We start from the raw sequence: 12,907 nt of genomic DNA on the forward strand, positions 1-12,907 counted from the left end.
GATTATGTAATTATAACATGTAAGGGGTTACATAAATATTTTCCCTCTTCCAGTTCCTTCAAAGTCCTCTCTGCCCTTAAATGGTTCTCAATGTCTAGCTGAACTACAGAAGCTGTTGAGGAAATCCATCAATCTACTAATCAATCTCTTTTCTTCTCCACCCCCGCCTCCACCCATCACTGCGCCGCCCCCCGACCCCGCTCTCTCAGGGGTGGTAGGAAACAGAAGTCTTTTTATTTTCACTCGCACATATGATCAAGGAACTGCTACATGATGGTGCCTTGGGGAAAAAAGGCACAAAAAGACAGCAGGGGACGTTTATCTAGTGCTTATTATGTACAAGGCCCTGTTCTAAGTACTTCATAAACTCATTTAATTCTCACGCCAACTCTTCGGGATGGTTCCAAACCCCCACTTTAGGCAGAGCTAGGTGTTCAGGCACAGGTATCACTACACTGCATTACTATCTTTTGTGCCTCTCTGAGCCACGAAGACTGTGTGGCTGTCCTCGCTGAATCTCAACTCCAACAGCTGCAGGAGCACAAAGGGAAGGGGATACTTGGGTTGCCAAGGAGGTTACATACTGGAAATAAGAAGCAAAAAAATTCTTGAAGTCAACACTATTAAGAGTAAGATACCACTGGATATGGATATAATACACGTTTTGACTAAATCGGAACAAAGGTATCATGAAACTCTAAAGGCAAAGAAATAAAGCCATTAAAATTGATCTTTTAATATGGAGGGAGCAAAACAATCTTTTAATTTTCACATTTTCACTACTAGATTATAATTTAATCATATGTGGTATAGATGAATGTTTAATGAAAATAGGCAAACTTTTTGTTTCTATATAAGCTGTTTGTACTAGTGTTTTTACTCTTCTTTTAAATCCAATGTATGATTTATAATTTTTAAAAGTAAACTACAGACTATTACTCTTCATAATTCATTATACAGTTCCCAAAACAAGGTCCGTTTATTGCTTGAAATGATTAAGTTTACGCAGATTCTACAATAGTCCTTCAACACAGATGAATAGAAAGTCTGAACCGAATAAAGATTTCAACCTCAGATTGCATGTAAGTGACTCCTTATTCAAGAGAAATTTGGAAACATTAATTTGGCAGTCACCATTCTCATGTTTAACAGAATGCACAGGTTAGGGCTCTCTAAACATTACAATATGAAGTGAGCAAACAACTGTCCAGATTTATCAATTATACTGATTTCAGATATCTATAGTTATCAATAAATCATGTCATATCCTAAAAACTAAACTCATGAATAATATCTTCCTCTAAATTATGTTAAATTTATAAACACATTCCACAGAATCTCTGAAAGCAGAAAATAAATTATGGGGTCTGAATAAAGACTCAAAAAAAGAGAAACTTGTGAGATAATTAACAGGAGGTGGCCCTGTATGCCTCATCACAACAGCCTCTTTGCCCAGTACAGGCATCTCCGCTGCAACTGAACCAGATTCCTATTAAGTATAGTGAGGAGCTGGCTTTCACAGATTTGTGGCTCTTCTGTTACCCCAAATGTTGTTGTCTGGAAAGCCAAGGAGGACTGTAAGGTAGCAGTAGCTTTGCAAACTGCTCATTGAAGCAGTTTCCTTATGCCTGCGCTCCGCTTCTCATGAATCTACACTAAGAATCACTTTTCACACTAATCCACCAGGTTATCTAAATATATCATTATGGATATCTTGTGGATAATTTTTCCATTCCTTAAAATAAGTATTAGACAAGTAATTCTCCTGCATATAAATCACATATTATGGTATTAAATATGGCAATAATTAAAAAAAAAACGATAACTATATAAGAAATTAGCAAAAGAAAGTCAAGCAAGCTAAGAGTGAAAAGAATTATACTTCAAATTAATTAAAATAGAAATAAAACTAATGTCCTTTTTGGCATACTTGAACATTCATATACAAACAAATTCATAGAAAAAATGTAACAAAATAAGCATAGATTATCTTGAGTGCTTGGACTTATATCAGAAACCAGATATAAGAAAAACTGCAAAAGTGTGAAGGTAACCTCTGGATGATGTGCACAAATTTATTGTTTAATTTCCTAGATTTTGTGGTTCGATGCTAAAACTAATAGGTATGGTAAGAGATATAAAAAAATGCTATGCTGGAAAGCTAGAAAAGTCTTCCTGAGGGAGGGGCAAGGGACTGTGCGGAGCTGGGGAGGAGGGAGAGGTCATCCACCTGTAATTATGTTCAAGGTCCTCCCAATAACAGAAGGGGTCTCAAATGGCTGAGACAGGGCACAGATATGGTATGAGAAGGGCAAAGCTGGGGAGCAAAATTCAAGTCTTCAATGTCAGGATGAGTTTACACTTTCTTCAGCAAGCAACGTTAGCTTGTTTTTTTAGAATAAAATTAATTTGGCAATCATCATATGAACATAAACATGTGGAAGAGAGGACATAATTCCAGAGACTAATTACAAAATACTAGATTAGCTCGGGTGGCAGGTATTGAGAGTCTGAACTATGGCAGTTGAAACAAAAATTAATTCTAACGTAATAAATGGCTAATCTAAAATAACAGATTGTCCAAGCATCTCTTTTCAGTTAATAAGGAAAGAACCGTCTATATTGGCAACCATTTAATAATGTGCTGTCAATGTATATGTTTACACTGTGAAGATCGTCTTCTTAGTACTACAGCACTTCTCTTAAACAACAATACTGAACGGTAGAGTGGGGCAATCAATACCTCTACTAGGATCAAATATCCTTAATCAACTATGTGACCCTGAGGAAGTTCTAATACTCAGTTTCCACATCTATAATATGGAAGAAATCTACTTCCTAGGCTTGATGGTGAAATAGGAGACAATGAGCATAATCAATTTCCCAGAACCTAGCATACAGCATAAACTCAAAGGTCAATTGGATCTTATGTTTACAGCATTTTTAAACTGTCACACAAAAGTTACAGTAAGGTTTAAATTTAGGTTTATAAAAGTTTCTATATTCCAAAGTTCCCATTTGGGTCACAGGTTTGGAATTTTAGACTTCTGACAGTCTTATAAATTCACTAAATGTATACACTAATATGTATACATTTCTCAGCATCAGAGCAAACTAATTGAATGTTGGCATGTTTTTAACCCTATAGTCAGTTAAAACCAACACAAGAAGTTTCATGTTCAAAAAAACCTGATAATCTATATCACTGATTCTATCTTTTGTTATGATTAAAAAAATATTAATACTTTCACTTTAAATTGTCCTGAAAGAGTAGTTTTTCCAAGATGGTATTATGACATATCGTGACATCATGTATTTCATCTAGTTTATAGTTTAATTGCTTTTAATTTGATGCCCAAATGTGTAATATGTGAGTGATGGCAGCACTACAAAAGAATGTAATTTTAAAGAAAAAAGCTTTGCACAGCTGCTTGTAATAAAATAACCAAACCTCACAGCAAGGGCTGATTAGATAAAGATAAATATAGTAACACATGCATAAGTCTGAAATAGATCTGAGAAAAACTGTTGCAGAGGACATTTCCATGACTGTCCTGACAAGCAATTTTTAATGAATAAATGTGCCTATGCATGTATATGCACATTTTTTATATAAAAGCTATTTATAATGCCCCTTTATAATTTCACAGAATCATAAAATTGATTTTTTTTATTTTAAACTATCGAATGCTAATTTGGTACACAGTAAAGCTATCATTTAGAAATGACCTTTATTATTTAAAATCAAAAGTATAATGTGAATTAACTTAGAAATGTCTTTTCTTTAATTTTTGAAAACAAGCTAGCTGCTCATGAATTAAAGAACTATAAATTACGCAGCTCTGTTCAGAAAATAGATAAAGGACAAGTTCTCAGTTCTGGCATTTTATCTTCTATTTCCAGGAATTAAGGACAATTACATTTAAATAATGTCATGTAAACATTTCAATTCAGTTTCATATGATTTTAGAAACAACAGACTGATCATTTGTAATAAATGGAAGTATTTGAAATTGCTTTTGGCTAGTCTATTAAATCAGTTACTGAGGCTTAAACTGTAAAACAAATATACATCTATCCAGATTGCAGCAACAAGCTTATGGTTGACAGAGCGGCATAAAATAACACTTCATAAAATTTGTCCTAAAATATCATTTGTTAAAACTATGACCAAGATTATTCTGAAATTCTGATGCTTCTTGTAATAAGATGACAAGTGGAGCTTCCATTGCGTCCCTCTTCACTTCTGTTGTTTGACCACATACGTGAGAGTCTATTTCTGGAATTTCTAATCTGTCTGTTCTCACACCAGTATCATTCTGTCTTGATGGTTTTAACTTTATAGTAAGTCTTGAAATCAGGCAGTGTAATTCAGCCAACTTTGTTCTTTGCATTTCCACGTAACCTTTAGAATCGCCTTGCTATTTTATATAAAAAATGCTGCTGGGATTTTAACTTAGATTGTACTGAATCCATAGATCAATTTGGAGAGAAATGACATATTCATAAAATTGCGTCTTCTGATATGTGAACATGTAGTCTCTCCGTTTAAGTCTTCTTTCATTTCTTTCCATCATGTTTGATAGTTTTGAGTGTATAGATCTTGCATGTATTGTTAAATTTATTCCTAAATATTTCGTTTTTAGATGTTACTGTAAAGAGCAATAATTTTTAAATTTCATTTTGTAATTGTTCACTGCTAGTATACAGAAGTATAAATGATTTTATATTCAGAGATTGTTCAATTCATTTAGTAGTTCTAACAGTATTTTTGGTAAACTCCTTAAGATTGTTTCTGAACATTACCATGGAACCTGTGAATTGAGAATGTTAATTCTTCTTTCCAATCTGTTTATTTCTTCTTGTATTAACTGCACTGGCTAGAACCTATAGTACAATGCTGAATAGAAGAGATGAGAATGGACATTCTTGCCTTGTTTCCATTTTAGGGAGAAAGGGTTCAGTTTTTCATCATTGGGTGGGTTCTGTAAGTAGTTTAGAAAGGTCTTTGGTCGGACTGAGGAAGTACTTCACTATTTTAATTTACTAAGAGTTCATTTTTTTTTTTTTAAATCATGAATGAATGTTGAATTCCATCCAATGCTTTTTCTGTAAATATTGAGATGTTCACACAATTTTTCTTTTATTCTGTTAATATGGTGAATTATATTGACTTACAAATGAGATAAATCCTGCTTAGTTTTGATATATTCTGATTACAAAAATGTTTATAAATGTTACTGATTGTTGACTGAGCACTGGTTCAATGGTACCTAGACCAGGCCTTATCACTTAATTAAATATACTGTTATACAATTTAATCAGGGTGGGTAAGTGTCAGAGCTAGAGTAAATATAACAAGGAAGTGGCAGAGTAGGGCTGGCAGAAGAACTTCAAGCTCCAAGCATGCAACACTACATCAGAGTTGCCCAAGAGCCAAAGTCATAATCCCCCACTCTCTCACCGCCACCCCCAGTATCTTGGCATTTCAGACACAAGCAAAATGCAGAAGAAAAAATACAGCCCTAGACTCCTGACTCATAGAGGTCAACCCCAAGAACACTATGGTCTTTCTTCCCAGCATTCACAGTGACGTTCCTGAATGGAACATCCATCAGGGGCTTCTGTAACAGGTCAGTTTACCTCCCGCACCCAGTTTATTTTTTATATATCATTGGGTACGATGTATTAAAATTTGGTTAATAATTTTTACATTTACTTTTGAGGGATAATTCTCTGTATATTTATTTCCATTTAATACCTTTGTTCGGTTTGGCAGTAAAGAAATAAGGGCCTCATGAAATGAGTTGGGATCTGTTCCCTCCTCCTCTATTTTCCGAAAACAACGTAGGTAGGATTGGTAATAGTCCTTAAATGGTTGATAAATTTCACCAGTGAAGCCATCTGGGCCTGGAGTTTTCTTTGTAGGAAAAAATAAACTTTTTTTAATTACAAATTCAATTTCTTAAAAAAGAATAAAGATATGTAGATTTTCTATTTCTAGTACATTTTGATAATTACATATCTTTCAAGTTGGTGTATTTCTTGGCATAAAGTTGTTCATAATAGCCTCTTATTATCCTTTAACGTCTGTAGGATTAGTAGTGATGGCCTTGCTTTTAATCCAGATATTGGTAATTTGTCTTTTTTTTTTTCTTTTTGATTTGTTTCTTGATGATTATTTTAGCTAGCAGGTGTTTTTCAAAGAATCGACTTTTGGTTTCACTGATTTTTCTCTATTGCTTGTGCACAGTCTTTTTCACTAATTTCCACTATTAAAAGTAGAGGTTTAGCTCACTGATTCTGTATCTTTCTTTTCCTAACTTAAGCTTTTAAAGCTCTAACTTCTAAGCATTGCTTTAGCTACATTCCACAAAAAAATTTAACATGCTGTTTTCATTTTCATTAGGTCCAAAATATTTTCTAATTTCTCTCGTGATTTCTTCTTTGACCCATGGATGTTACTGATTCTAATTTAATTCTGTTGGCGTCAAAAAATACAGTCTGTATTACTGCAATCTTTCTAACTTTACTGATATTTATTTTATGGTCCATCTTCTGTCTGTTTCAATGAATATTCTATGGACAACTTCAAAAGAATGTGAATTCCATTGCTATTGGGTGGATTGTTCTGAAAAATTCAATTAGGTCAAGTTACTTCATAGTGTAGTTGAAATTTTCTATATCCTCACTGATTTTCTTTCCATTTGCTCTATCAACTATTTACTCTCCAAGAAAAATAGGTTTCTTTCTTTCTCTTTTCAGTCCTGAGAATTTTTACTTCCTGTGTTTTGAAGTTCTGTTATTATAGTTGCATGCACATTTGGGATTGTTAAGTCTTCTTGGTGAATTCACTCTTTTGTTATTATAGAATGTCCCTCTTTATCACTACTAAGATTCCTTGTCCTGAAACCCAGTGTTCTGGTATTAACACAGCTATTCCAGCTTTCTTATCTATTGTAAGCATGATATATCATCTATTCTTTTAGTTATAACCTATCTGTATGTTTATAATTAAAGTGTGTCTCTTACAAACAGCATATAACTGAATCTTACTTTTTTAACCAGTCTGACAATCTGCTCTTTAATCACCTTGTATAGAACAATTTATGTTTAATTATCAATATGGTTAGGTTTAAATTCACCATCTTGACATTTGTTGACCTTTATTGTTTCTCTTTTCTTGTCTCTGTGATTGACTATTTTTTCAGTTTTCCATTCTATCTTCACTACTTGCTTATTAGCTGTATTTTTCTTTAGTGGTTAATCTAAAGCAGGCTTTCTCAAGTAGAGTTCTGTGAGAATAAAGCTAACAGGAAATTATATAAATGAGTATTTTAAAATCTATTAATGATAGTACATAGCTCTTAGATGTACAGAATGAAAGTTAATTATGTACAATAGATGTCTTAAGGCTTTAGGGCTTAATTTAGTATTTGCCAAATTTGGAAATTTTATCTGGCCTTATAGTTTTACCCTATGTAAGTATATTTGAGTATTCAGCAACAAACTCAACATAACCCCCGTGCCTCTGCTTTAAGTGTGTGTGTGTGTGAGCATGCGTGTGTACTGTGCATCAGGAGAGTAGGGTGGGAGGATTGATCTGTACTACAATTTTATAAACAGCCCTTAAATTGTACCCTGTTGTTGAAATCCTCTATCTAAATTGATAAACTCTAAAACAGCTACTGACTCTGAGCCCCTCCATGATTCTCCTAGAAAGACTACTTTCCCTTCTTTCAGAGGCACCCATGCAGTACACATCTAGGCTACAACCTGTCAACCTGTCTCATCTTCTATGTCCCAAAAAAGTTGTTGCTATCTCGTTTGTTAATAACTCCTCTCTCTTTGCTTTGGTACTTACTGGTTGATGACTATACCTTTTATTTTCCTTTTATAGTCTGTTTCATTTTGGTGAGACCTTAAAATGAGAAAATGACAAATGACAGTGCTCAGTGCCTAGTTTACCTTCTTGACCAGAAATCTTAAAGATTTTTAAGCTTCTAGTGGAAAGTTCATAATCACATACAGAGTAGAGAGAACAGCATAATGAAATGTCATGTACTGATGACTACCTTCCAAAAGTAATTTAAGCAAATAAAATTTAGTAATTTGTAGCCTCTACAATAATAAACTCTGTTAAGCAATGTTCTCTGTGACTGGCCTATATGGATAAGAATTACACAATATCTAGAAACCACTTTGTAAGAATAAGTGTGTCATATAATTTGATTTTGTAATCAGGTCAACAGTTCTCTGCAATATCCGTTACACAAAATTTCACAGAATTATTGCCCAAAAGGGGACACAGGCCCCACCGTCAATCCTCGTCTTGTGTACCCAAGAGTTGGGTGTATATGCTCCCATGTCTAGGAGCACGTGAAGTCCACCAATTAACTGAACAGGCAGGATCTCCTCCCTGCCTTTAATATCTTATTTATAGGTACCTTAAAAAGGATGTGTAATTTATTATAAATCTTGTACAGGCTAGATTGCAAACTTTGCATAAAATTGTAAAATAGAATGAGATTTTAAAGAACTAAGAGCACGTTATGTGGCAGACTGCTTGAGCATCCTGTGTGTATGTGTGTTCCGTTTTAGATGTGCTTTGATGGAAGTGTGAGAAGCACAAAACTAGTTAGGGAGCAAAATCATATCTCCAGTCCTTTGATAATCAGTCCAGATAGCAGAAAAGAAAGTGTTAGCTTAATCCACTGATGCATCTCTAAGACATAGATTTAGTAATGCTTGCAACAGAAAGGTACTCTAGTTTACAAATGTAAAACTCCATAGAATAACTAGCATTTATATGGTACTTTACAGTTCACAAACTGTTTTTAAAAGGTAGCAAATACAATAAACCTTACAACAGGTCTGCAATATAGATATTATCATTCTCATTTTAGAAATAAAGAAAAAGCTCCAGAGACCTATGTAACCTGCCATAATTTATAACCTGCCACACAATTAAATGAGTTGAACTCAGTCTCACAACCCAAAACTTCACAATGAGGATGAGGCCTGTCTTTCCCTTTGACTATTTACCTGCTCCCTTCTCGAAGTGTCTGGTTCTTGTTTAATAGCTATAATAGCCAAACAGAATAATCCAAGGTTCCCAGATGGACATTTTCAGTTACCTGCATTTTCCGATTCCTTTGGGTCTCACTTACTGTTGTCCTCCACAAGTGGAAAGCAGACATGAAGCTAGCGCATACCCTCCTCCCTTGGTGATGGCTGCAAATGAAGAGATTAGAACATTCAACCGCCAGGTCCCATCCTTGCTGTCAGTGGTTCAGGGAGCCTGGGTCCTGAATTGGTGATATTCACTTGTCTTTTCTCTGGTGTGCTGGGCATCTTAGGCAGGCAGGGCAGAGGGGTGATGAAGGGAAATCGTCTCCCCCTTCCTATTCAATTTTCCCTACTCTCTAAATGCTATCCTTCCCCTATGGCTACGACTACCTTTTCCAAACTAGTTCTTGGTTTGGCTGGTTCCAGCCCCTCCATCCAGATATCATATTCCTGCCCATAACCCCAACTCCTGGACTTACAGATCTGTCCTACTAACTCCCAGCTTCAGCTACATGCTGCTTTGATCTTCAAACATCAACTCCAGGTGACTCTGAGGATGCCCTCTGGAAAGGTAAAATGAAGACCAGACTAAAAACCCATTCCTCTCAACAACATTACCATTAAAATTTACTCACACAGAACAGTTTCATTTTATATGTGAAAGCAAAAAGTATGTCATCTAAATTTGGATTAAATTAGGCTTTAGCATTATCCCATGAGCCTCCTCATCCTATATAACATTTCTATGATAAGAACATCTTCTAGGTTAAACTCATTCCAACATAACTCACTCCTATATTGGGAAAGGCAAAAATTTAAAGTGTTTGCAAACCCTATGAATGTGCAAAGAACACACAAATGTACACTTACACTGAGAAAAATATGACACCTCATATACATATTTTTTAAACCCCAAGCTTCTATTTTTTATGCTAATATACCAGTGGCAATTTCACAGTCTTCTTTTAAAGCTGGGGTATCTACTTCTAGCACATGCATTGCTAAATCTATGTCTTTAGGGGTGAATCCATACATAATTGTGATGAGTGTAACTACATTCAAAGATATTGTGCATAATACATCTAAGCACAAAGAATAGAAAAGAAACATATATTTAATAGACAAGAATATAAAACAAGAGGCTGGTCGGAATACTCTCGCACCAGGTTTATTCTATTGAAGTGATACGATTCACATAATTAACCCTTTCAAAATGTCTGAGAAACTGTTCTGAACTCCCTCATAAGAGATGGATTAGCTACGGAAATGCTTAACTGTCCAGAAGGTGGAATGCAAAAAGATATAATAATGAGTCAGAGAGTGATCTAATACAAAAACCATGCAGTGACAGATCTAAATATAACTGCTCAAATTTTCCATTTCACTGGTTCATAATGATTGAAAATAATTATTTAATTTATTTTCAATACATGATTCTTCCAGTAATATTTTAATTTTAATGGGAAACAAAAGCCTTCAAAGATAAAAGTATATTTTATTCTATATGAGTTGTTTTAAAATGTAATGCTTCAAATTTAGTCATCTTATAATTCTAACCCTAAAACTCATTTTAAAATTACAAGAAGATAAATGAAGTACTTATTTTGCTTATTAAAAACAAACTAAATGATATAAAAATTCAGTTGAAGAAATACTTTATTTCGGCTTTTCTTTTACAACACATACCATCTAGTAACTAGCTTTAAACACTGAGGCACTGAGAAATATTTCTAAAATTTTATATACAATTCAGCAAACAAAAAAATACTCTCAAATCTCTATTGCCTGCTATCTAGACCTGTATAAACCATGTCTTCAAAAGCTAACTACGAAGAGAAAGTGACTGCCTAGAAGGGTCCACAGGGCAAGGACAAAGACTGTCTTTAGCAATGGAGTGTGAGTCTGCCACCAACTGTACAAGGCAGGAGGACACTTTGACTAAAATTAAAATTTCACTTTAGATTTGAAAAAAGATATGTTTCTTCAGCCAATTAAAGTTCTTATGAAAGTGATAAGCAACTAAAACTGGCTCTGATTAGCATAAGAAAAAGGAGGATTTCTAGAAGGCTCTCAGAGTCAAGAGAGGCTCTGGAAGTCAACAGGCAGACAGCAGGCAAGACCTGTCAGGGTCACGCTGTGGGAGCTCCACCAGGCTCCTGGACAGGTCTGTGGAAGAGTCCCCACCTGGGGGAGCTCGAGGTTCCATGGCCAAGGGAGGTGAGGGGGCTCTGGTTCCCTCCTTAGTGGGAACAGGCCCAGTGGTCTCCTCATGAAAACGGGTGTTTTCAGGTAGGGAATAGATGCTAGGGAGCCAAAAAGCAACAAATGTCTACTGTAGATCATCAACAGTCTAGCAACACTTTAATATTTTTTGGTGTGAGTAATTCAATGATGTTAAGCCATATTCAGTTATAGCTCTCAGAGGACTCAAAGTAGGGCAATAAAGGAATAAACACCTTCTGTTCAGGTTCTACCTAAAATTTTTGTTCAATTCAGACTGTCATCAATATAAATAAAGAATTGATCTCTGACAGACTCTGGTGTGACCTATCTGGTGCAATATGTGGTACAGTCAAATAAAACAACATAGTTATTCACCTAAGAAAATTACACTTGTACACAATCCAAATACATTTGCAAACTGGTTATTTATCACTTTGATACAGAGGTATGTCTCAACACTTTTTAAAAGACCTAAATTTTATAAAGATGTTCGAAAGGGTAGGTATATAAATCCTTATTAACAACATTTCAAAATACATCTTTAAGATAATATTATTTATAAGTCCCCCTCCTCCAAAAATCCAGTATTACAAAATGTGGAAATGTCACTTACATAGAGATACTCAAGATTTAACTGAAAGGACTTTTGTTTGTTTGCTGGAAATAATACAAAAATAAATCCGAACTTACCGTGGCATTATTCCAAACCCAATAATAAAATACTTTACAACAAATTAAATACAAAAGAGCCTGCTTCTAAGTGGGGGCTGCGGTATGTGCATTTGCTCAAGTAGACAATTAATGCGTGCAGCTGGTGTAACCTTCAGTAAGTTTCAATCAAAGCCTGACAGCTACCAGTTATATTTCACACAGGGTAATTATAGCAAATGGCTTCCAGGCTTAATGTTCTGCCATTTCTTTTTCTTTCTGGAATGTAATCAACAAGATATTAAGATTGCTTCTGCTTAGCTTTTCTTTAATCTTCACATTTATAAAAATAAATATTCAATCATAAGACATTTAGTGAAAAGTATAGGTAAGGAAAGATTTGTCATTTAGTTGAATTTTTCTTAAAATAATTACTTCAACAAATGATATATTTATAGCTTTTTCATAATGAAATACAAAATCTTCATTATGCTTCTTTTTATAATTCCTAGACTTTTCGTGTCTGAGTGTCAGTGTGAAACTCTTCTGTATATGTTCAATTAGCAAAAAAAAAAAAAAAATCACAGCAGCTCCCTGGAGGTCATGTTATTCTAAAACCTGATGCTCATACATGCACATTCTTTGTGAGTGCGACAACTAAAATAGACATTAGGATAATGAGCAGATGGTTCAGAGTTAAGAGATTGTGAGTAAATTTTTACACTAAAGTATTTAAAATGTTAACTCTTATATCCTAATATACTTTTTAAACTACATTCTACAACAATTGTATATGCCTTTAATCGCATTACACCTATACTAGGCTGAAGTGAATTTAGGCTGCTCTTTTAAAATGCTGCCTCTAATTATCTGCTTTCACTATCCTGGCCCAACCAGCACATCTTCAGAATCGAAGGAGTTCCGGAAGCTGTGAGTGCTCTGAGTGAGCCTTGCTCCCTCCTGGGCC

The 12,907-nt window shown here is 34.6% G+C and overlaps 1 protein-coding gene and 1 long non-coding RNA gene across 6 annotated transcripts in view; both read right to left on the minus strand.

The window, feature by feature from the left end:
• The window catches only part of AUH (AU RNA binding methylglutaconyl-CoA hydratase), a 146,077-nt gene that overhangs the window by 36,834 nt on the left and 96,336 nt on the right, over positions 1–12,907 (minus strand). The window lies entirely within an intron of this gene.
• LOC120594147 (uncharacterized) lies at positions 6,094–10,536 on the minus strand. The gene is made up of 2 exons (XR_005650501.1): positions 9,549–10,536; positions 6,094–9,234 (listed from the first exon to the last, which is right to left on the minus strand). It is a non-coding gene; the product is annotated as an uncharacterized LOC120594147 (long non-coding RNA).

This window comes from Pteropus medius, unplaced genomic scaffold (genome assembly GCF_902729225.1).
Source record: "Pteropus medius unplaced genomic scaffold, Ma_sr-lr_union100, whole genome shotgun sequence".
Classification (NCBI taxonomy): Eukaryota; Metazoa; Chordata; class Mammalia; order Chiroptera; family Pteropodidae; genus Pteropus; species Pteropus medius.